The 26,307-nt window shown below is 37.4% G+C and overlaps 1 non-coding gene and 1 pseudogene across 1 annotated transcript; one reads left to right on the forward strand and one right to left on the reverse strand.

Annotated features, from left to right (window-relative positions):
* Positions 1-4,868: 4,868 nt before the first annotated feature.
* LOC137957430 (small nucleolar RNA R71) lies at positions 4,869-4,975 on the reverse strand. The gene has a single exon (XR_011113397.1). It is a non-coding gene; the product is annotated as a small nucleolar RNA R71 (small nucleolar RNA).
* A 3,230-nt stretch (positions 4,976-8,205) lies between these two features.
* Positions 8,206-26,307, forward strand: part of LOC137955002 (uncharacterized) — a 185,791-nt pseudogene continuing 167,689 nt past the window's right edge.

The raw sequence follows: 26,307 nt of genomic DNA on the forward strand, positions 1-26,307 counted from the left end.
ATATTGAAACTTTTATGAGTCATTATCCATTAAAATTATTTACTTAGCTTTTATGCTACGCATCTCCATTAACCGAGTTGGTTAAAGCCTTCCACTTGGTCATATTTTGATTACTTGATTGGAGAACTATTTTACTTGATTTGTCTACTATGGCTGAAGATATTATGAGTCACAAGAGTGACATACTCAGAATCACCACTGTACCCTTATGGGGGGTGTCAAATTTTATGAACTGGTCCACTATGAACTATTCCAGAAAATAAAGACCATGATGGGGTCCTCCCCAAGTACTTCTTCACCAACTGCTGCCACCACCACTTCAGGTATGTTTTCTGCCTCCTCTTCATCCTAAATAATTGACTTAGGAGCCTCCGAGTATCTTACAGGTAATAAACTTCTACTATACTCAGTTTCTCCATGTCTTTCACCTAAATTTGTTACCATTGCTGATGGTTCACAAACTACAGTTCAAGGGAAATGATCCACTTTTGTTACACCATCACTTCCGCTAACTAATATCCTTTGTGTTCCTACTTTTCCTTTGAATCTTTTATCGATTAGTCAGCTCACCAAACATTTTAATATCTCTATCACTTTCTCACCCATTTCATGTGTGTTTCATGATCTTACAACGAAGCGGGTGATTGTTGGAGGCAACAAGGGGGGCTCTACTACCTGGATGTGCCAAAAATAAATATTGCATCCACTTGCGACACTGAAACCTGGTTATGGCATAACCGGTTGGGTCATCCGTCCGCCCAATCTCTTCATCATATTTTTCCTAAAGCGCGGTCGGACCTTCATTGTGAAGCATGTGAAATGAGTAAACATCAGAGGTCTACATAATCACCTCGTCCAAAAATTAAAAGTGTCTCTCCTTTTTTGTTAATTCATACTGAAGTCTGGGGACCCTTGAGTGTCTCCAACATTTCTCATGTGAAATATTTTATTTCATTGATGACTTCACTCGTACCACTTGGTTTATTTTATTTAAAGAGCGTTCTGAAATACCATTGATATTTAAATATTTTTATGCAATGGTACTCACTCAGTTTGGGCAGAAAATTAAAGTCCTTCGGTCGGATAATGCCAAAGAATACACGTCCAAAGATCTTGACTCATATTGTCAAGAAAATGGCATTATTCATCGGACATCATATGCCTACACCCCTCGACAAAATGGTGTAGCAGAACAGAAGAACTGTCATATTCTTGAGGTAGCTCGCGGTTTACTATATGACATGCAGGTTCCATATTTTTATTGGCCACATGCAGTTCTTACCGAATGTTTCCTTATAAACCGGTTACCCTCTTCCGTTCTTGGTAAAAAATCTCCCTACTCTCTATTATTACCTGATGATGATCCTTTTTCACTGCCCTTGAGAGTAATGATTTGTCCATATTTCTTCCCTAAAACACAGTAAACTTGATCCCAAATTTGTGAAGTGTATCTTCTTAGAATACTCTTGCACACAAAAGGGTTATGTTTGCTATAATCCCTCTCTTCAGTGTTTACTTGTGTCGAGGGATGTCACATTTTTTGAAGACTTTCCATATTGTTCTGATAATGCTCCTCCAGGTTTATCTTATGTAGCAAGTTCTCCTCGATCGGTTGTGCCCTTATTTGCAGAAACAACTCAGCCCCCAGAAACACTGGCTGACACCATACCTACTAAGTTGTCGGATCCTACCGAAGTAAGTCCATCTTCTCTGATTATTTTTGGCCCAAAATATGATACTCGTCCTATTACTATTAGGAAATAGCCCAGATCATGCACCATGCCTTCTACTTCTCATCCCATAACAAACTTTGTGTCTCATCATCGTCTATCCCCTGTTTGTTGTCAATTTCTATCGGCTATTTCCTCCGTACCTATACCACTGTCCTATCAGGAGGCTCTCAAACATCTAGGGTGGATGGCGGCTATGGATGAAGAAATGCAGGCCCTTTATGAAAATCAAACATGGGCACTAATCCCACTTCCTTCAGATAAGAAACATGTTGGTTGCAAATGGGTATTTACGGTGAAACACAATCCGGATGGGTCCGTGGCTCAGTTTAAAGCTAACCTTGTTTCTAAAGGCTATACACAATGTTATGGCATTGATTATGATGAAACCTTCTCTCTAGTGGCTAAATTAAACTCGGTACGTTTGTTAGTATCTCTGGCAGCTAACTCTTCCTGGCAGGTCTATCAACTTGATGTCAAAAATACTTTTTTGAATGGGGATATAAAGGAGGGCATTTATATATAGCAACCACCTGGGTATGTGGTTGAGGGGGAGTTCATATGTCGACTACAAAAATCTATTTATGGTCTCAAATAGTCGCCTCGTGCATGGTTTGAAAATTTTAGCCAAGCACTCATACGGTCCGAATTAAACAAATGCTTTGGAGATCGCTCTATCATTATTAAAGACACACTGAAGGGCATGGTAATTCTATCCGTATATGTTGATGATATTATTATAACCGACAGTGATCCCGAGGGAATCCAAAAGACAAAAGAAATGATATGTACTAAATTCAAAAAAAAAGGATCTCGGACTGCTCAAATAGTTTTTGGGTATTGAAGTACTATAATTCAGATATGGAATTATATTATCTCAAATGAATTATGTCCTTGACCTATTGGAGGAGACCAGAATGCTGGGATGTAGACCAACAGAGACCCCTTTGGACTTGAATGCAAAATTATGTGCAGGTACTGGAGAAGAAGTAGATGTCGGAAAATATCAAAGATTGGTGGGAAGACTTATTTATCTCTGCGTAACGAGGCCATATATTTTATATGCAGTTGATAGATGCCAGATTCTGACATGAGAACTAGGTTAATTATAATAGAATAACCCTTATTTTTGTGTTATATGTGGTTATTTATTGGTATTCAAATGAAACGTGCATTTATTGAATTTGGCATTGATCATTGCTTATATTACATATTTTTCCCTCCTGAATTATATTTCATTGCTTTCAGTGTTTATTTCTTCCTGAAATGATTTTTATGGATTCAATTATGGAATTTTAGGAGAATTTCGTGTGGAGAAGGAGATATTTACAAACATGCCATTAGTGAAAGGGAGATGTATTTTTAGGGCAAAATCGTTTTGAGACAGGGAGAGAAGAGAGCTGGAGAGAGTCTCCAACCAGCCGCCGACCGAAAGAAGAGAGACCCAAGAGTGCTCCCTCCAGCCGTCGTTCGCCGTGCACCACAGTCATCCACCGCCGTCCGGCAACCGAGAACAGACCCAAGGAGAGCTTGAGAGAGTCTCCATCTCGGCGAGTTCGACACTGCCATTTTCTGCTCGCCAGGCCGATAGGTGACCCGAGAGGGCTCCTCCGGCTCCGATTCCGCATTCCAAACATCCTCCGGCATCGATTACATATTTTTGACCACTTCCCTAGCCTAGTCCTACTCCGACCGAGACTCGTGAGAGCCGGTTAGAGGATTTCGCTTCCATCCCGTCTTCCGCTGCACCTCCTCCTCCTGCGCCGATTTCAATTCCTCTTCGCTGGCGTCGCCTCCACTTCCGGTCGCTCGCTCCTGCAACCCGAAGCCCTTAATTTTTGGAAATCGCAGCAACCGTGAGAACGGAATTGCTGCCTGAGCGAGAGGAAGAAGAAGGGGAGTAATCCATCATTTGTAATTTAATTAGTTTCCTATAGTTTGAACTTAGGTTTGAATGCTTATTAAATTTGATTTGAGAATTGATGTTTATCGAATATTTGTTTTTCAAATTTTCTGAGTAATTAGCTAGTTAGGGCAGGATTATAATTTAGGTTGGATTCTGGTATTATAATTCGATCTTTGTCCTTAACTCTAGGCGCCCGAGAGGGGCTAGACGCAAGGATTGAGAATCCGGATTCGTGGTTACATGGTACTTGAGAGAGGCACAAATCACGGTAAAATCTAGAGTTGACTTTTCCTATTGTGCAAGTAGTTAATTAGATCATTGCTTGATAATTTAGGATATAATCAGTGTTTAGTTCAGATTAATTCATCATATTTGGTTAGGCTAGTTGACTGAAGAATACACAAAATTCAGTCCTCCATGTGGGTATGACCCTCGCTTCCCTCTAGATTACATGAACAATTCGTACGCTTGCGAGGTATAAAAGCCGATGTAATTAAATTTCACATCATTTTTTTGGCGATGTTGCCGGGGTGGCACGTGTTCAGTGTATTTCTTTGTTCTCCATGGTCTTAGGTTAGATTTATTTTTCTGCTTTCATAATTTTATTTTTTTGTTTTATCTTGATGATTTTGTATGGAGTTATTTTTATTTCTTCTAGTTAGTTCGTATTTTCAGTAATTAGTTTGTTAGCATAATTTGATAGTTAGTTTTGTTTCTTTTGTGTTTTTATGCACGGGCGCCGCTCCCTAGGTGAACCATTAGCTCCCTTTGTTGAAGAGGTGGAACATATTTGTAGGAAAACACCAGAAGTCAAGTTAGCAGCTACTATGGCCAATTAGGGTGAACCATTACTGTTACCTGTAGCAGGTGACCGTGGAGCCCTGAGGGATTATTCTATCCCATCCAACTTCACATCACCTTCTTGCATTATATTGCCACCCACTACTGCTGCCAGTTATGAGTTGAAACCGGGTGTAATCCAAATCCTCCCTACATTCTATGGGTCAGAGAAGGAGGACCCTTATTACCACATCAAGGAATTCTTAGATATCAGTGCGACTTTCAAATTCCAGAATTTCTCAGATGACTCTATCCGGTTAAGAATTTTTCCATTTTCACTTAAGGATAAGGCCTAGTCTTGGCTTAATTCCTTAGAGGTGGGTAGCATTACTTCATGGGACACATTAGTCACAAAATTTTTGTCCAAGTACTTTTCCATTCAGAGAACTACAGCCCTCAGGAGAGAAATCTCCAACTTTATGCAGCAGGAGGGTGATCACTTTTATGAGGCTTAGGAGAAATGGAAGGATTTGTTCCATAGGTGTCCGCATCATGGGTTTGAGAAATGTCATTTAGTGCAATACTTTTATCAAGGTCTTACACCCCAGGTTAGATCCATGGTAGTTGCAACGAGTGGTGGGAGTTTGATGGGTAAGAGCGCTAGTGAGGCGTGGGACTTCTTTGAAACGTTGAGTGATCAATCTCAGCAATGGGGTTCGTCATTTAATGTTGATAGGAGATCCCACGAAGCCAAAAGAGGGGGTCTCTAGGTTAGTGAAACACCCATGCTCATGCCCAAGATTGAGGGGTTGACTAGAAAAATTGATGCCCTTATGGTGTCCAGAAGTTCACCTGCTCCTAACTCATCTACTATTTGTGCCATATGCTCTAGTTCATCTCATCCCACACAAATGTGTCCATCTAGTTCATCCTACCCGGAGCTAATTGAGGACTTGAATGCAGTCCAGAATTTTCATAGACCAAACCGGAACGATCCTTTTTTTGGAAACATATAATCTGGGCTGGGCTAGGCACCCAAATTTCTCATGGTCCAAGGGCCCACAGGTTGGGGGTCCTCCAGGGTTTACTCAACCCCAAGCTCCATGCCCACACTTCGCTCAACAACCATTGATTCCATAAAAACCTTCACTTGAGGATACACTTCAATTATTCATGCAGGATACACAGTCCTCCATTGCTAAACTTGAAATGCAAGTGAGTCAGTTGGCCAGCCACATGAGTGAAAATGCACAAAATAGACTCCCGAGTCAAACCATTCCTAACCCCAAAAGCACACATGAGAGTGGGTCGAGTTCCAATCCCCACCATGAGCAAGCCAAACCCATAACCACCCTTAGGAGTGGTCATGAGTTGAACAATGGGGACACATCATTGAGTGAAGAACCTCCAAGTTCTCCACCAACAGCCAGGCAAATCCCTAACCAAGTCCCAACAACTGCTTATCCGTAGAGGTTATCGGGCTCACCTAGGAAAGGAGATAGCATGCATGAAACGTTGGAACTGTTTAGTAAGGCTCACATTAACATTCCACTTCTTGATGCTATTAGGCAAGTCCCTGCTTATGCCTGATTTTTGAAAGACCTTTGTACACAGAAGAGAAAACAACATGTTAACAAAAAGGTTTTTCTTACTGAGAATGTAAGCTCAATTCTGAAGCACAACACTCCTCCTAAAGTTAAAGATCCTGGATGCCCCACAATTTCATGTGTCATTGGTGAACATACCATCCAGATAGCTCTTCTTGATTTAGGGGCAAGTGTGAATTTGCTTCCTTTCTTTGAGTACCAGCAATTAGGTTTGGGGGAATTGAAGCCTACCCCCATCACACTTCAACTAGCTGACTGTTCTATCAAGATACCATGAGGAATAGTTGAAGATGTTTTGATAAAAGTGGAAAAAATTCTGTTCCCGGTTGATTTCATTGTTCTCGATACAGAACCACTAGTCAATGTGACCAACCAAATTTCTGTCATCCTAGAACGTCATTTCTTAGCCACATCTAATGCTGTCGTTCATTGTAAAAGTGGTGAGTTGGAGTTGTCTTTTGGAAGTTTTAAGGTCTCGTTGAATGTGTTTAATGTCGGACACCATCCACTTGAGTCTGATGATCTGGATCCTACATTTAAGATAGAGACTGTTATACTTGATGACGAATCCACTTTTGAATCTTTTGAGTCTTACATAACATCTTTAGACATGGACTATTTTGATGAGGAAACATATTTCAGAGAGGTTGACTCTTATCTCAGTTTTGTACCTCTGTTGGAGGAAGCTTATGAGGTTGTCACAACTGATCATCCACAGGATCTTCATCTTGACTTAGACAAAACCTCTTGAAACTTTCAAGCTAGATCTTAAGCCACTTCTCCCATGTTGAAGTATGCGTTCTTGGGGCCCATGAACTCTTTGCCAGTCATTATTGCCTCAAATTTGAGTACTGAGCAGGAGGAACAATTGACTGAAGTTTACAAGCACACAGAGATGCATTGGGGTGGACTCTTGATACCTTAAATGGGATTAGCCCCTCCATATGCATGCATCGTATTCATTTCGAGGAGGAGACTAAAGCTTCACGTGATATGCAACGTAGATTAAATCCCCATATGCAGGAGGTTGTGAGAGAAGAAGTCATTAGGTTGCTTGTGTCAGGCATCATTTACCTTATTTCTGATAGCACCTGGGTGAGTCCAATTCAAGTTGTCCCTAAGAAAGGGGGGACAACGATAATGAAAAATGAGAGTGGTGAATTGATTCCCACAAGAACTACCACCAAGTGGCGTGTCTACATTGACTATAGAAAACTTAATTTCGCCACTAGGAAGGATCACTTCCCACTACATTTCATTGATTAGATGCTAGAGCGATTGGTCGGCCACAATTTTTATTGCTTCTTAGATGGATACTCCGGCTACAATAAAATTCCCATTGCTCTAGAAGACCAGGAAAAGACCACATTCACGTGTCCATTTGGCACCTTTGCTTACAAACGCATGCCTTTTGGTTTATGCAATGTGCTCGCCACTTTCCAACAGTGCATGATGAGTATCTTTTTTGACATGATTGGTGACTTTTTAGAGGTTTTTATGGATGACTTTTCTGTGTTTGGCTCTAACTTTGAGACATGTCTGCACAATCTTTTACTCGTATTGTCCCGTTGCATTAAGTCCAATTTAGTCTTGAATTGGGAAAAATGCCACTTCATGGTAAAAGAAGGAATTGTTTTAGGACATGTAGTGTCTGAGTGGGGTATAGAAGTGGACATAGCCAAGGTTGATCTAATTGCCAATCTGCCACCACCTACTTCTGTGAAGGGGGTGCATTCTTTCCTTGGCCATGCTGGGGTTCTATAGGCACTTCATTAACGACTTTAGAAAATTTTCTCGTCATTTGACGAATTTTCTTGCTCAAGATGTTGCTTTTGCCTTTGATGATGCCTGTATTCATGCTTTTGAGACATTGAAGAAATGTTTGTCCATTGCACCCATTGTCCAACCCCCTACTTGGTCTTTGCCTTTTGAGTTGATGTGTGATGCCTCTGATTATGCATTGGGGGTTGTTTTGGGGCAAAAGGCAGATAAAATTCCCTGTGTCATTCAGTATGCTAGCCGCACTCTTCATGATGCTCAATTGAATTACACTACCACTGAAAAGGAGTTGCTAGCTGTTGTGTTTGCCTTGAAAAAATTCAGATCATATCTGTTAGGGTCAAAGGTTATAGTGTTCATTGATCATTCTGCTTTGAAGTACTTATTATCCATCAAGGACACTAAACCTCACTTGATTAGATGGATCTTGCAATTGCAAGAATTTGACCTTGAGATTCGAGATAAGAAGGGTTGTGAGAATGTTGTTGCTAATCATCTATCTAGGATTTGTGTAGCACCTCAGGAAGGATCCCTTCCTTTAAATGATTCCTTCCCTGATGAATAACTTCTACAAGTATCCTAGTTGCCTTGGTTTGCTGACATGGTCAACTATCTTGTAACTCGTAAGATTCCTGATTATTGGAGTAAACAAGATCGGTTGAAATTCTTTCCTAAGTCAAACATTTTTTTGGGATGACCCTTATTTGTTCAAGGTGTGTCCAGACCAAGTCATTAGGCGTTGTGTACTTGAGCAAGACTTTGCCAGCATTCTTGAATTTTGTCATTCCAACACATGTGGTGGACATATTGGTGCTAGAAAGACCGCGACTAAAGTCTTGCAATGTGGTTTCTATTGGCCTTCATTATTTAGAGATGCCCATGAGTTTTGTCGTGTGTGTGATAGATGCCAATGGACTGGTTGTTTGTCTAGGAAGAACATGATGCCTCTTAACCCCATTTTTATTGTTGAATTGTTTGATGTGTAGGGTATTGACTTCATGGGTCCTATTCCTGTCTCGTTCGGCTATCAATACATCCTTGTTGCTATTGAATATGTCTCTAGATGGATTGAAGCTATTACATGTAAGGCAAATGATCACAAAGTGGTGTTAAAATTTTTAAAAGAAAACATTTTTAATTGGTTTGGTACCCCTAGAGCGATCATCGGTGATGGGGGATATCATTTTTGTAACAGAGCATTTGAGACCTTGTTGAAGAAATACTTCATCACTCATCGGGTGTCCACTCCGTACCACCCGCAAACTTGTGGGTAAGTGGAAATCTCTAATAGGGAGATCAAACAGATTTTGGAGAAGTTGGTTCGCTTTGATAGGAAAGATTGGTCCACTCGATTGGACGATGCTTTATGGGCCTATCGAACCGCTTATAAGACTCCTATTGGGATGTCTCCATTTCGCCAAGTGTACCTGTTGAGCTTGAGCATAGAGCTTATTGGGCCATTAAGGCTTTGAATTTTGATTTGGCTCCAGCGGGTGAGGAGAGGAAATTGCAATTGAATGAGTTGGAGGAGATACGTCATGATGCTTATGAGAATGCCAAACTGTATAAGGAGCGAACAAAGCTTTTATATGATAAATCTATTTTTTGCAAGTCTTTTACTGTTGGGCAGAATATTTTACTTTATAACTCACGATTGCATTTGTTTCCAGGGAAGTTGAGATCCAGGTGGTCAGGTCCATTTGAGGTTACACAGGTGTTTCCTCATGGCGCTGTTGATATCCGCAATCACGAAGATGGGTCGGTCTTCAAAGTTAACTGTCAGAGGCTCAAACCGTATTTTGAGAATGTCCCCACACCGGAGGAGGTGATGGTGATTTTCTTGGAGGAACCTGTCCATTCATCTTGACTGCGTCAGAGTCTTGCTTACGACTATAAACTTAGTACATTGTGGACAATCCCAACGCTTCTATCCCTTTGTACATTACATTTTTTATTTTTTTTGGTTTATTCATTCTTATTGGGATAACCTTTGGTGTACTCTAGTCTTGATTGATTGGAGGTCCCATGGCGATGCCGGCCCCATCATGGACTCAGGGTACTCTCTTGCCGACTGAGAGCGTAAATGGTTTCGGTAGTCGATGACCAAACTTTTGGTCCCTAGTTTAAGAGGTCTGTACTCAAACAACCGTTCTGGGATTGACCAGTTCGAACTTGAAGTATTGAATGAAAACCTTATAGTGAGTAACTCAAGGACTTGTGTCCAGCGGGTGATTCTGGCTACCTTCAGTGGCCAGTCACACGAAGATTTCTTCAAAGTGTGATGTGGGATAGCGGTTTCATCTACGGATGATTACCTACGGGTACGGCTGATACAAGTAAACCTTCGTCGAGGGAGACTATGTATCATTTCTAGGGGTCTTTATTGACTCTTCGGTATTATTTTTGATCACCAAACACATATGGTCCCACCTATGGATTTAGGAGCCCTGAGAGAGCTTAACCCTTACTCTACTGGAGTATAACCAGCTAAGTTGTGAGTCAACTGGAGTATAATCAGATATTTTAGTGATTGTTAGTTGGTTTGTTTGATGATGTGTCATGCTCTAGGTTTGGGGGTGTTTGCTGATATCTCTTTTCCTTACACTGTTTTGGCTTTGTTTTACTTTTTGTGTGCCCATGGAGCATGTGGTTTCCTTGAGTTTTATTATTCTTTAGCTGTTATTCCTTTTTGTAGTCGTTTTGGTGTTTTAGCTTTTCCCCATTGCAGACAATGTCAGGTTTCGGTTTGTGTGTGTGTGTGTGGGGGGGGGAGGAGAACGACTCTTTTATGTCTTAGCAATGATTTTTCTTTTGATTTTTGTTCATGGTTTGCAAATTACTCCTCTTAGTATGTGGTTAACTTTAGTAGTGTTAAAATAAGTTGCTCAAATGTGTTTCTTAGTATGTGGAAAACTGTGTAGAATATGCATAATAGAAATCTGATATCATGTGTTGTGATTCATGAGAATTCAGTGGGATAACTTACTATTGCATTAGACTTGGAACTTAGTTGCAAAAGAGAACATGTAAATCTAGTGTTGATCTATGTTAGTCTGAATAGTCTTGTATGCCTATTTGATCTTAGTTTTTTTATATCTCAGTGAAATTTTTTGTTGTAACGTATGAATGCAAACGAAGTGCTCTTGCTTGCAAAAGACAGATAACCTCAGAAATAGCCTGGCAAACCCAGGGACATGCACCGGAACAGTCATGAATGCAAAAAATAAGTGCATGTGCAGTGAGGACGAATACAAAATGATTGTAATACCAAAAGTATTTAGAAAAAAAAAATATATACTTCTTTTGTGAGATTGTTAGACAACAGGCTTACTCTACTATTTTCTCTTAATTGTGATGTGACTAGGATTTTATTGTTATCTGTTGCCTCTTTGTTCGGTTGAAGTAATTGCTTATGGGCCACATTGGTTCAGGTGGAGTACCCGTGAGTGTATTTGGATTGATAATGTATTATATTTTACACAGGTTTTCAAATTGAGCAGGGTTTTAAATGATTTTCAGACATTTTACTATACTAAGTGTTAGTCATATGCTAATGAGGAGTAGATTTTCTTCAGTTTTCTTTTCATATTGTTGATTTAGATGAATTTTGTGGGTAAATTCCATGCAAACCCTCACGAGACACAACTCATCCACTACCGTAAAGTAGGGGTTTAACAGCTTGTTGCATACGCTAAATGCAATTGTGTTCCCTACGAAAGTGGCATTTTGTTTTCCTAGGCTCATTTTTGGTTATGTTGTTGTTTTGCTAGGGACTAGCAATGATTTAGGTTTGGTGGTGTGATAGATGCCAGATTCTGACTTGAGAACTAGGTTAATTATATTAGAATAACCCTTATTTTTGTGTTATAGGTGGTTATTTATCGGTTTTCAAATAAAATGTGCATTTGTTGAATTTGGCATTGATCACTGCTTATATTGCATATTTTTCTCTCCTGAATAATATTTCATTGCTTTTAGGGTTTATTTCTTCCTGAAATGATTTTTATGGATTCAATTATGGAATTTCCTGAGAATTTTGTGTGGAGAAGGAGATATTTACAAAAATGCCATTAATGAAAGGGAGAGGTATTTTTAGGGCAAAATCGTTTTGAGACGGGGAGAGAAGAGAGCTCGAGAGAGTCTCCAACCAGCCACCGACCGAAAGAAGAGAGACCCGAGAGGGATCCCTCCAGCCATCGTTCGCCGTGCACCACAGTCGTCCACCGCTGTCCGGCAACCAAGAACAGACCCGAGGAGAGCTCGAGAGAGTCTCTGTCGCGGTGAGTTTGACACTGCCATTTTCTGCTTGCCAGGGCGGGAGGTGACCCAAGAGAGCTCCTCCTGCACCGATTCCGTATTTCGACCATCCTCTGGCGTCGATTATGCATTTTTAACCACTTCCCGAGCCTAGTCGGACTTCAACCGAGACTCGAGAGAGCCGGTCAGAGGATTTCGCTTCCATCCCGTCTTTCGCCGCACCACCTCCTCCGGCGCCGATTTCGATTCCTGTTCACCGGCGTCGCCTCCACTTTCGACCGCTCGCTCTTGCAACCCAAAGCCCTTAATTTCTGGAAATCGTAGCAACCATGAGAACGGAATTGCTGCTTGAGCAAAAGGAAGAAGAAGGGGAGTAATCCATCATTTTGTAATTTAATTAGTTTTCTATAGTTTGAACTTAGGTTTGAATGCTTATTAAATTTGCTTTGAGAATTGATGTTTATCGAATATTTTTTTTTCGAATTTTCTAAGTAATTAGCTAGTTAGGGCTGGATTATAATTTAGGTTCGATTCTGGTATTATAATCTGATCTTTGTCCTTAACTCTAGGCGCCCGAGAGGGGCTAGACGCAAGGATTGAGAATTCGGAGTCGTGGTTACGTGGTACTCAAGAGAGGCACGAATCACGATAAAATCTAGAGTTGACATTTCTTATTGTGCAAGTAGTTAATTAGATCATTGCTTGATAATTTAGGATATAATCAATGTTTAGTTCAGATTAATTCATCATATTTGGTTAGGCTAGTTGACTGAAGAATACACAAAATTCAGTCCTCCCTGTGGATATGACCCTCGCTTCCCACTAGATTACATGAATGATTCGTACGCTTGCGAGGTATAAAAGCCGATGTAATTAAATTTTACATCAGCAGTCAGTGTGGTAAGTCAATAAATGCACAAACCACTACTCGGTCATTGGCAAGCACTAGAATGGATATTACAATATCTCAAAGGAGCACCAGGAAGAGGGCTCCTCTATAAAAATCATGAACACTTGAACATCGAAGGATTCTCATATCCAGACTGGGCTGGATCCCCAGATGACAAAAAATCTACTTCGGGATATTGTACGATGATTGGGGGAACCTGGTTGGATGGAGGAGCAACAAACTGAATGTACTTGCAAGGTCTTGTGCAAAAGCAGAGTACAAAACCATGGCACACACAGTTAGTGAACTCCTATGGATCAGATCTCTCCTAACTGAACTGGGTTTTTACAAAGAAGCACCTATGAATCTATATTGTAATAATCACGCTGCAATTCACATCACGTGAAATCCAATCTTCCAAGAGAGAACAAAGCATATAGAAATAGTCTGCCACTTCATACGAGAAAAATTCACTGTCGGCATCTTATCTCTCCAGCATGTATCTTCACAGAACCAGGTTGTAGACATTCTCACCAAACCAATCACTCACAAAATTTAGTCCAACATTTGCAGCAAGCTGGGCATCTACGATATTTTCTCACCCCTAGCTTGAGGGGGAGTGTTATAATGTGGGACCCACCATGGCCCCACAAGCTGGTGGGACCCACCATGAGCTCGAGAGGTGTCAACAAGAGTCCTCATACAAAGTGGCCCTAGCTAAGATATAAGGAACATGTGCTGGAATTAAATAGAAGATTTGAAGATCAAGTCGGACCCACATAGATACCACGAGCTGGTATCTCTATCTACAACAGCTGGAAGATCATTTAGGACCCACAAGATAAGACCAAGAGCTGGCTCTCTAGCTTGATTCACATCCTTAAAGAAGGTGTTTGTAGATGAGTTAAATTAGTCTCTTAAATAGATAATGCAATCTTATCATAAGAGGCTTATCTTAGAGAGTTCTAGTTGGAATGTAATTAGGAGTCCTAAGGTTAGTTTTACATGGACTCTATCACCTCCTCAACTATAAATAGAGGTGATTGTAACTCAGAATTATTCAAGCAAGCTACTTCTTTTCTTCTCTTCTCTTTTGTGAAGTACTCTATCTCTAATCTCTCTTATTTTCCTTCTCTTCTCTCTCTACCTGAGAGTTTTTGTTTTTTCTCTTTTTTCTTTGTCTCTTCCCTTGCTCGAGGTATTATTCATGGGGTCCTAAATTCAAAAAATGTGTTCTTACATGGTGATCTTGATGAAGATGTATACATGTCCTTACCTCCAGGTTTTGGACGAAAGGGGGAGACTCAAGTGTGCAAACTCAACAAGTCATTATACGGCTCGAAACAAGCTTCTAGACAGTGGTTTTTGAAGTTTTCCAAAACCCTAAAGACTGCTGGGTTTCATCTGTCAAAATAAAATTATTCATTATTCATGCAATCCCACAAGGGAAGTTTTATAGCAATACTTGTGTATGTTGATGACATGGTTTTGGTAGGTAACAATCTGCAACAAATTGAAGATGTGAAATAATTATTATCTAAGTTATTCAAACTTAAGGATCTTGGTCAACTCAAATACTTCTTGGGCATAGAAGTAGCAAGGTCTTCAAAGGGGATTTCCCTCTCCTAAAGAAAATATGCTTTGAAGATATTAGAAGATATTTGATTTCTGGGAGCTAAACCTACAAGGTTCCCAATGGAGCAAAACCTAGCTCTTACACAATCTTATGGAGAACTCCTACATGATCCTTCATCATATAGGCATCTCGTGGGAAGATTGATCTACTTGACCATTACTAGAGGAGATATGGTCTACGTTGTCCATGTTCTAAGCCAATTTATGGAAAAACCACATAACTTGAAACAAAGTCCAGAACAGGGTATTTTATTATCCTCCACAAGTACACTCCAATTAAATGTATTTTGTGATGCAGATTGGACTCGTTGTAGGGACACTAGAAGTTCAGTAATAGGTTATTTTATATTTCTTGGACAATCACCAATTTCTCAAAAAACAAAGAAGTATACAAGGTGGCTCGATCAACTGCCGAAGTAGAGTTTCGTTTTATGGCTACTACATGTTGCAAAATTAAATGGTTGAATAATGTTTCGTAAGACAACGAAATCATACATACTCAACTAGTCATGTTGAATTGTGACAAAAATCTGCTCTACACATCACCTCAAACTCAGTATTTCATGAGTGAACCAAGCACATCGAAATTGATTATCACTTAGTACGTGAAAATAATAAAGCAGACATGATTAAGACAACACACATACGAACCAACAACCAAACTACAGACATATTCACTAAGGCGATGATTTTGTCCCAATTTAAGGCATTACTCAACAAGTTGGATATCATTAACATAAACTCCAACTTGAAGGGGAGTGTTGAAGATAAGATTTGAAGATAAGGAGATTTGAGATTTTAAGATTAGAAGATTTGTAATTTGAATTTATACAGGTTACATTCCCTTGTATACATGTAATATGATTTGTATCATTCAATCAGAAAATAGAAAAAATATTAATGGATATTCTTCTTTTCTATTATGTCGATTTGTGTTGATGGAATTACAATAAGTCCTAGCATCCCAAGTTCCAACATAGAGGAAATATGCTTGGATGCTGCCTTGTAAGTAATGATCCCAATTCCCATATAGTCAATGGTGGATTTAGTGGATCAAGCATCTCCTCTACTTGTTTGGATAAAAATTTAAGTTAATTGGAAGGAAATTTTACTGTGCTACCCAATTTTTTTAAAATAATAACACAAATAACCAACTTTTCAACTTAATATCACAAATACCCAACTTTGACCGCTTACATGGTAATATGTCGTCACATCACATCAGCACCCAAAAACTCTAATGACGTGTGACCCGGTACATCATCAAGAAGCCTACATAGAGGATGTTGTAGCTTCCCGATGATGTGGTAGGGTGATGTGCTGTTTGATTCTATGGTGTTGATGTGGCACCATGTAAGCAGTCAATTCTAAATGTGACATTTGACTGTACACATGTGTAGTTGACAAATCAAAGTTGGGTATTTGTGACATTAAGTTGAAAATTTGGTTATTTGTGTTATTTTTTTAAAATAATATGGTAGTACAATAAAATTCCCTAATTAGAACTAATTTACAAGTCTCATAAACCAATATGAGTTATTTCTTTCAAAGAACTCACATAAAAGATTTATTGAACAATCTTCATTCCCCTCCCCTTCCCTGCCATTGACTTGCTTGGGACTAATATCATCCATTCACATGTGAAGTATAAATGTGACCCATTTATATGGAAATATAAGTTCCATCAATCCTCTTCGTGCAACTAAAGTACCAAGTCAATGCTTGTCGTAGGAAAAGTTCACTTAAAAGGAAGAGGTAGCACTATTTAAATGGGTAAAATGAGGTGTCATGCTTTCATTGGAATAAGAAAAGGATTTACTACATGAATGGCTGAGGAGTTTGAGTACCAAAGACCTAAATTGGGTGTCCCAAGTAGATAACGGAAAATTCTTTTACTACCACTAAGTGAGATTCTCTATGATTGGATTCATATGTAGCACATTGGTATACTAAGACCATTATATCTGATCTACTGGCTGAAAGGTGAAGTAGGGATCCTATCATGAATCTATACATTTTTTTATTTATGGCCCTACCGGAGTTTTCTGAGTCAAGTTTCAAGGATGAACGCATAGGTTTGTAAATTTACTTAAGATTTTCAATGTTGAATCTCTTAGGCAATCCCTTTGTGTTTTGGACTGAATTATGAATGTGACATTTTTAATTTGTGTTACTTGAAGTCCGAGGAAGAATGTGAGTTCACCCATTAAACTCATTTCAATCTCATCCTTCTTTACGTTAGAAAATTATTCATAATGAGAGGGATTTGTAAAAACAAAGATGAAATCATCCACATAAATTTGAACGATACTTAAGTCTTGATCATGGTTCTTACTGAATAGAGTCTTATCTATGCTTCCTCTATTATAGTCATTCGTTTCTAATAATTTTCATAGTCTTTCATACCACGTTCTTGGAGCTTTCTTTAACCTAGATAATGCTTTATTCAATTTGTATACATGGTAAGGCTTACTCACATCTTCAAATCCTTTGGGATAACCCATAGAGACCCATTTAAGGGCCATTTTTAATCTTAACTTTGCAAATGTGGACATAGTGATCCAATTCATAGCAATAGTATCATCTAATATGAGAAATGTGAAAGAACTTATTTTTCTTATATTATGTTCTTCCCAACTATCCTCTTGGTTGTGGATTTGAGAGACAATGTTTTGACTTGCTTCTCTAAGTCTAAGCTCTTATTCTAAAAAGCAAGCCTATTACATCATAGCTTGTCTATCAATCAACTTTGTCTTAAGGCATTAGTTATGTGACTTTCATTTGTCCCCTTCAAGACAATTAGCTCTTCCTTGAGCTTTGCAGTCTCATGTAATTAATCATTATATTTATTTATATTTATTTAGACTATGAATAGATTTTTCCAAAAGTAATTCAAGTTCATGTTTATTTATATTTATTAAGACTATGAATAGATTTTTCCAAAAGTAATTCAAGTTCAGGCTCATAGTCTAAGTCGCTTGCCTCTTTGGAAATTGTAGACTCGTTATCAATTTCTTCAAAAGCCATGAGTCCTACATCACTTTCTTCTTCTTTCGATTGGCTAGAATCTTCCTCCATTGCATCCCAATATGAGATCCAAAATTTCTTCTTGTTGTTCTTTAGATCTTTGCTTCAGGATGGGGTTTTTTTTATAATTTAGGACACTTGTTCCTTCTATGTCCTGGTTTACCACACTCAAAGCAAACATCAGTTTTCTCTTGAATTTTTGTGATTTTGAGCTCCGAATTGGCCTTTTTTAAGGTTTTTCTTTTTCCAACAGACTCCTTGAAGATATATAATGTTAAAACTTATTTCATCTGAGCTCTCTTCACAAGAACTACTTCCTGCACATGTTTTGGCCCTAAGTGCAATTTCTTCTTCTTAGGTTACTCTTCCTCTACATCTTCATGTTCCATCTCCTATGTGAGAAGAATTCCAAGTAGCTTTATGGTTCTAAAGTTAGCATTCTCACGAATGGTTATCTTCCTTATGTTCTCTGACTTTGGAAATGCCTTAAGAAGCTTGTCATTTTGCCTATACAAGGAAATTTCTTCTCCTAAGATATTCAACTCATTTATAATATGATTGAACTTTGATATGAGTGAACTTTGAGTTCATCTCAGCTATTGACTCACCCAGTTTCATTTTGAATTCATCAAATTAGGCTATCAAAATGTTGATCCTAGAGTCTTTTTAGTCTAGTGGTTCCTATGTGTGACCTCAAATTTTTCCCAAATTTTCTTAGCAGTCATACATGTGGAGACCTTATTGAAATCATTTGGTCCTAAGGCACATAAAAAGAGATTTATGGCCTTCGAGTTTGTTAGGAGTTGCTCCTTGCGTTCCCTAGTTAATTCATTAAATACCTTTGCAATCGAGACAACATTTTCAAGCTTTTTTGGCTCAAATGGTCCATTCTTGGTTACAAGTCAAATGTCTCAATCCATATCCACAATTTGTTCCATTATATAGCGGTGGATGGTTGGAAGATTGTCCTTCGGGAAGGAGCAATTTGTCTTGAGATGCTATTTATTGTTTTTCAAAATCAAGGACATTTTGAGTTTAATTAAGTTGTTAGCCCGTTCTGATACCAATTGTTAGCCCAGGTGGCATCTCAAGAGAAGGATGGATCGAGTTCCTCTGTTATGATCCTAGGTTAAGTGTTTGGCTTTCCACTACCTACTAGGTCGGTCTTTTGGGTAGTATTGGCTAGGTATTTAACATTGATCTCAGCTTGAGATGCTATAAGATGAAGAGTCTAGCCACTTGAAAGAAGAAGAAAACGATGTTGGACTCATGGCAATTCAAGACAATGATGATGAGTCTACAACTTCCGAAGAGGTTTATCTTCAAGCTAAGGCATTGAAAAATGTTTGGATTTTGGATAGCAGTTGCTCGAGGCACATGACCACTAATATGAAGAAGTTTGTTTAAATCAATCCCAAATATGGAGATTATGTAACTTTTGAAGACAATAACAAAGTTACCATAAAAGGAATTGGTAAAAACGGTACTTCAACCTCTTTCTTATCCTATGTGTATTATGTAGAAGGGTTGATGCATGACTTACTTTGCATTAATCAATTCTATGAAATGGGAAACTAAGTCTCATTTTAATAGGACAAATTCTTAGTATAGAACTAAAACGATGTAATATTTCTAAGGGGAAAAAGAAATAGGAATTTCTATGTAGTTAACATAGTTAATTTTTCCTCAAATAATGTCATTTTTTTGGGTGCAAAGTAATGGCACGAGAGACTTGGACATATAGGAATATATTAGTTGAACAAATTAGTTAAAAAGAACCTAGTAAGAAGACTACCGGATCAAAAATTTGTAAGAGGGAGACTTTGTGATGCTTGCCAACTTGGAAAGCAACACAAAACTTCTTTCAAATCTAAAAAGAAACTTTCAAGCTCTCATCATCTTTAACAAATCCACATGGACTTAGTTGGTCCTACTCAAACCTTATGCCTAAATAGGAAGTATCTCACCTCACCGTAGATGACTATTCAAGGTTCACATGGGAAGATTTCCTAGCTCATAAGTATGATGTTTTCCCAACCTTCACTAACCTAAGTTAAAAAGTTCAAAAAGACCAAAACTATAACATTGACAAAATTAGGAGTGACCATGGAGAAGAGTTTCAAAATGCACATTTCATGGAATATTGCACAAAGCATGGTATAGACCAAATATTCTCAGCTCCTTGAACTCAAAAAAATGGTGTGGTTGAGAGAAGAAATCGAACATTAATTGAAATGGCTAGAGCTATGCTTTATGCATACAACATTTCACATAGGTTTTGGGCCGAAACTTTAAACACCACATGCTATATCATTAATCGACTTAGCTTATGGCCACTTCTCAAAAAAACTCCATAAGAGGTTTATACGGGGACTCTTCCCAACATTTCATATTTCAGAACCTTTGGACGTAAAGTATTCAAATTGAAAGAGCCAAATCAAATATTAAGGAAATTTGATTCTAGATCTGATATAGGAATTTTCTTGGATTATTCTTATCATAGAAAGGCTTACAGAGTTTATAATACGACATCTATGAGAGTAGAGGAGTCGGTTCATCTTGAGTTTAACGAATTCGATTCGCCAAATGCTACTCCAACTCCAAATTCTGATGATGAAGAAGGAAACCACTTCAAATCATCCCCGAGATCTCAAAATCAAGACCAAATTATGTAAGAGAACCCAATTAACCTAAATAACCAAGAAGAGATACCTATGGAGCCAAAGAACTATAAGTTCATGGCTAATCATCCTCTAGAACAAATCATTGGTGACCCTCAAGGCAAAATTGTAACTAGAAGAGCAACTCATGAGACTATGGCAAATTGTGTATTCTTTTCTCAAATAAAGCCGGAATGCTTTGTCAAAGCTGAAAAAAATAACTTTTAGATTATGGCAATGCAAGAAGAATTGAATCAATTTGAAAGAAATAAAGTTTGGAGTCTAGTATCTAGACCCAAAAATCACCAAGTCATTCGAACAAAATGGTTCTTAAGGAATAAATCAAATGAAGAAAATGAAGCAGTGAGAAACAAATCTTGGTTAGTTACCAAAGGATATAACCAAGAAGAAGGCAAAAAAAAATTTTAAAATCTATGCACCTGTGGCAAGACTAGAAGCAATTCGAATCCCCATAGTCGATGCTTGTCACTTGATATTGAAATTGTACCAAATAGATGTAAAGACTACATTTTTAAATGGGTACATACAAGAAGAGGTATATATTGAGCAACCTGAAGGATTTTAAGATGTGAGTAAGCTTGACTATGTATATAAATTGAATAAAGCAATGGTTAAAGCAAGCTCCAAGAGCGCGGTGTGAAAGATTATAATTCATAGAAAAGAATGGTTATAAGAGAGGAAGCATAGATAATACACTATTCACAAATAACCATGATTAAAATTTGATTATTGTTCAAATCTATGGGGATGATATCATATTTGGTCATACAATCCCCTCTCAATGTCAACAATTTATTAGTGTAATGAAGAATGAGTTTGAAATGAGTTTAATGGGTGAACTCACATTCTTCCTTTAACTTCAAGTAATGCAAATTGAAAATAAAACATTTATAAATCAGTCCAAATACACTCAGTGTTGCCCGTAGGTTGACTCCCACATTGATTTTGATGATAAAAAAATTAATTGTAACTAGCAAATCTAGTGTTTCAGATACTTAATTTTCAAGAGCATCTCAAGGTCTAAATCTTCAAAGGCAAAATGAAGGCCTCAAGCAAAATTGAAGAACATCTCTGGAAGAAGCCTCCACAAGTAAGTAGACAACGAGAAGACTTGTGTTCAAGCATCAAGGCATACATTTAAACTCAGTCAATTTGTGTAAGAGAGTATTCTAACTCCTAGTCCTTAAGTACTTATGAGATCGGAGCTTTAGGATTTATTTTGCCCATAGACATGTTTAGAATCATCATAGTTAAAAACATGTTAAAGCACTTAAAGAGAATTTTCCATGCTTTATAAAGACATATATTTTTATCTGACATTTGAATGATCGATCTGTCACTAACTATGATGGATCATCCAGAACTATGGAAGCCAAAAATATAAAGCATGATCGATCAACCATAGTCACTTACCGTTGATCGATTAATCAATAGTCTAATTTTTGCCAACGGAAAATTAACAACCAGTTCGAGTTGGGGAAGATATAATACCCCACCAAACCTTGAGTAAAGAAGTGAATGAGTATTAATTGGTATATTCTCATGCCACAAAGCTTTACGTTTCAAATTCCCACCAAAAGTGCTTTAGAGTGAAAGAGAGAGAGTCATACCTTTGAAAATATTCTCTCTCTCTCAATCATCCTTGTGTGCATCATAGTATAAGCTCTTTGATCATTCCACAACATGCTACAAGGAGGAGGTAGCATGAAACTCTCAAGGAGAAGCATCTCTCAAGTAAGGGTGTAAACTTTTCCTTTTAATTTAGGAATTTGTGAAAGGTTCATCTAGAACTTGTGAATATAGATAGAAATGCATAGCTAGAGCTAGAATCTAGTAGAAATCTTTTGGCGAGATTGGTTGTTGTAAAAATCGGGTATTGAGCTACATGTGGCCAATGGGAGCCGTAATCTACTTGTATTTTTCAAGCTATTAGAGTGTAATAGAGGAAATTTTACTAAGCAAGGGTTATTGGGAGATGGCTACCTCTAGGGTAACATCAAGAACAAAAAATCTTTTTGTCCCTATGGTGTGTGCATGCTTATGCTCATATAGAATTATTTTTATGCATCATATTTTGATTACACATACAAATCATTTTTAATTTGAAAATGTTAAGCACCAAGCCAATACTGCCCAAAAGACCAGCCTGGTAGGTACCGAAAAGCCAAGCACTTAACCCAAGATCATAACAATCAAGCTGAGTAAAAGCATGATTAAAAGTACGATTAAAGCATCATCAAAAGCATGATTAAAAACATGATTAAAGACAAAATCAAACGAGATCAAACTTGAATGGACTAGGCACAAAGTCATCAGTAAGTCAAAAAAACATAAGTAAAAGTTAAAAAAAAAATAAAAGATAAAAAATTTGAATTTTTTTAAACAATGAAATAATAAAGATAAAAATAAGAAATTAATTGAGAAATATCTCAGAAATGTCACAGAAGCATCAACTAGAAGAAATAGATGATGAAGATGATCCCTTAATAAAACAAGAATTAATTGAGAAATATCTCAGTAAAATTCAAAACAAAATCAAACAAGAGAAAAAATTAACAATTAAACCTTATTCTCTTAAAGAAGTTATGAATCATATGGAAAACCATAACCGTACCCCTACTAAACCTATCATTTCTATGGATCTTCAAAAAGAAGTGTTGTTAAAAATAGAAGTAATAGATCTTAAAACCTTAATTAAAAAACAAGATAAAATTTTATCAAAATTTCAAAATGACAACGAAGAAGAATTTTTTCTCCACTCCATTACCCTTGTCCTTAATTAAAAATGACACATAAAAATTCATGTAGTAATAAATGAAGATTATGTACTTCATAATTTACAAGCCTTATTGGATAGCGGTGCAGATCTTAACTGCATTCAGGAAGGATTAATTCACACAAAATATTTTGAGAAAACATCTCAAGGTCTCCATAATGCCTGTGGATAGAGAATGAATGTAAATTATAAATTGAATAATGTTTTAATTTACATTAATGAAAATTGCTTAGTTGTGGACTTCTTACTTTTTAAAAATTTTTCTCAATAGGTCTTTCTAGGGACCCCTTTCCTTAGAAAAAGCATGCCAATTACAGGCATCACCAACAAAGGAATAGAAGGACATATTAAAGAAGTTCTGATATTCTTCCCTTTGAATCGGGTCCTTAGACTAGTTTTTTCAATGAACTCAAAATTATATATTTTCAAAAAGAAAAGCAAATCAATTATTTACAAGAAGAAATTTGTTACCTGTCAATTAAACAAAGGTTAGCATCTTCTGAGATTAAAGATTAAATAGAATTAATACAAAAACACTTTACTTCTGAAATTTGTAGTGATAATTCCTATTGCATTTTGGAAGGGAAAGAAACATATTCCGACTAAAGCCCAACCAAGTCAAATGAAGGAGTATCTAGATCTCTACAAGCACGAAATTACAATCTTGTTAGAAAAAGAATTAATTAGAAAATCCTGCTCTCCATGGAGTTGTACATCATTTTAAGTTAATAAAAATGTTGAACAAAAAAGAGTTCCTCGTTTAAAGGTAAATTATAAGCCACTTAATGACTGCCTTAAATGGATTAGACATCCTATCCCCAATAAAAAGGATCTTTTAGACAGATTGCATTCGGTAAAAATGACGAAGAACTTTCATTATAACAACAACTTCATTGCAACATCTATTAAAAAGGAAAGAAAAGAAAGAAAGACTTACAATTAGAGAAACCTTGAAGCAACCTTGGAGACAACTTCCGACCTTTTCAAATGATGCCTAAACACACAAATTGGTTCCCTATTTACAGCTTTTGGAACCTAGATTTTTAAGAAGAAATTACATCAATTTCAACTTCTTTTGAAATCCAGCGAGGAAATTTTGACGCACGACTTCCATTATTGTAGACATTGTGGTGGCGACTGCTGATGTGTCTTCTATTATTGTAGACATTGTGGTGGTGGTTGATGTCGATGTTGCAATATTGTAGTTGATGTGACCTACCAGGCGATACTGTAGCTGATGTGACATGCCAGTAAATGAATTTTTTTCTTTTGATGTGAAGTAGTCAATTTTTACTTTCTTTAAGTCATCATTTTTATGGTCTAGATTTTTTTTATTATGGTGATCTGACTATATGGCATTTAGATTTCTTTGCCATTATAATCAAAAGATGCTTCTTTTATGACCCTGATTGATCAATTGTCAACTATATTTTTTGTAGCGTTCTTCCATTATGAGTTTGGTGATTTGACACCTTTGTTGTCTTCCCCGAAGATTAGGGAGTCCTATTGTATGCATCCTATGTTTTGATTCTTTTCCTTCTCTTAAATATTTCACAGGATTCAAAAATAGATGTCTTGTTCTTGTATCAAGACTAAGATAAGCATTGATCATGGGATTGGAGATCTGATAATCGTTTTGCTTGTTCATCTGTAAGAATTTTTTTTCTTAGTTCATGATTGAACTTTGTGAATCATGGCCTCTCAGTAGTCACCAAGCGATGCATCATGGTCTTCGGGTTGTGATTATGGATTAAAACCCACTTCTTCATCCTAATTATCATCTTGACTACTTTCCATGGAGTACTCATGGGCAGAGATTGACATATGGTCATCTTTAGAGTTTTTATTTAATTTTGATAAAAAATTCTCTTCAATAGAGTCAAGAGCTTTGAAGAGTAGCTCTTCTTCAGATATGTTAGGAAATTTTTCTTTTAATTGTGCTTTGATAATATCAAAAGGTGACATCTTTGTCAGAGGTTCCACATATTGAGGAGTTAGATTTTTATATTTGAGAATTACAGCCTTAATTTCTGTAATCTTTTCTTCCATGGTTGTAGTGGGAAATTTACCCCACATACGTACATGGAAATTATGTTGCAAGATTGGCAGCTATAGTTCATTGAAATCAATTTTCAAACCCTATTTTCATATCCATGAAAGAGAAAATTCTATAAAAAAAAAGAATGTATCCGATCCTTTCACCAAATTCTGGACATCCTTAATATTAGGATGAATGACTCACCATTGACCATATAAATCCTAAATGGGTTCAGGAAGAATAGAGATTGGAGGCCCCAATTTTGCCCACCATTTTTATACCCATAAAGGAATTGGTATTTTATTTTGTAGGTGCTTCTTAATTTCAACACCGAGTGCAATAAACCTAGTATGTTTATGTGTATGACCTCATATTACCTCATAATCAAACCAAGATTTTTGGTTGGTTATTGGGAGGAAGGACTCTTAACCACTTGGAACATATTTTCCAAGGATCCGTAGTCACGACTATATCCTCGCAATTGATGACCGGAATGTCGTCCGTAATTGGAAGGGTTGTAAAAATGGGGTTTACTAGAACCGCGTCCTTCATTTACTTTGAGGATGCTTCGGGAACTTTATTTTTCCCTTTATTTATCCCTTTATTGGGATTGAACCTGCCAGGGCATGTTCCTCCTCTAGCAGAGAGAGGATGTCCCATGTAAGGAAAATGTGACATTTTGTTATCCATGCAAGAATTCAAAGTGAGAAAATTAGGTAGAGAGTTATTTTCTCCCTTGATATATTCGATATCAAAATTAAAAGCGCTTAATTCCACCTGTCATTGTGCAAATATTTGTTTTGATGTCAAAAAAATTATATCTTTTTAAGAATTTGTTTAGCTTTAGAACAATCTACTCTTAGAAGGAATTGTTGATTAAGTAGATCGTCCTTAAATTTACCAATACATTTAACAACAGCAAAAATTTCTTGCTTAACAATTGAATAATTCAATTGCGCTTGTTTCCAAAGGCCAAAATTCATACCAATTCTTCTTTATTAGATTTTGGATTTAATTGTTTAAATATTCCCCCATATCCAATATGTGAGGTATCAGTTTCAAAATGCTTTCTTCCATTGAGGGTTGGCCAAGGTAAGACAAGGTAACTGTCTAACTCGAGCTTTAATTTCTTGGACGGCCTTAATATGCTTTATGGTGCAAGGAGCGTGTTCTTTCGCAGTCTTTCATTGGGAAAATATTTT

Source organism: Aristolochia californica, unplaced genomic scaffold (genome assembly GCF_029961685.1).
Source record: "Aristolochia californica isolate CCGP_79_NKW_82.1479 unplaced genomic scaffold, dmAriCali1.0.hap1 SCAF_2, whole genome shotgun sequence".
Classification (NCBI taxonomy): Eukaryota; Viridiplantae; Streptophyta; class Magnoliopsida; order Piperales; family Aristolochiaceae; genus Aristolochia; species Aristolochia californica.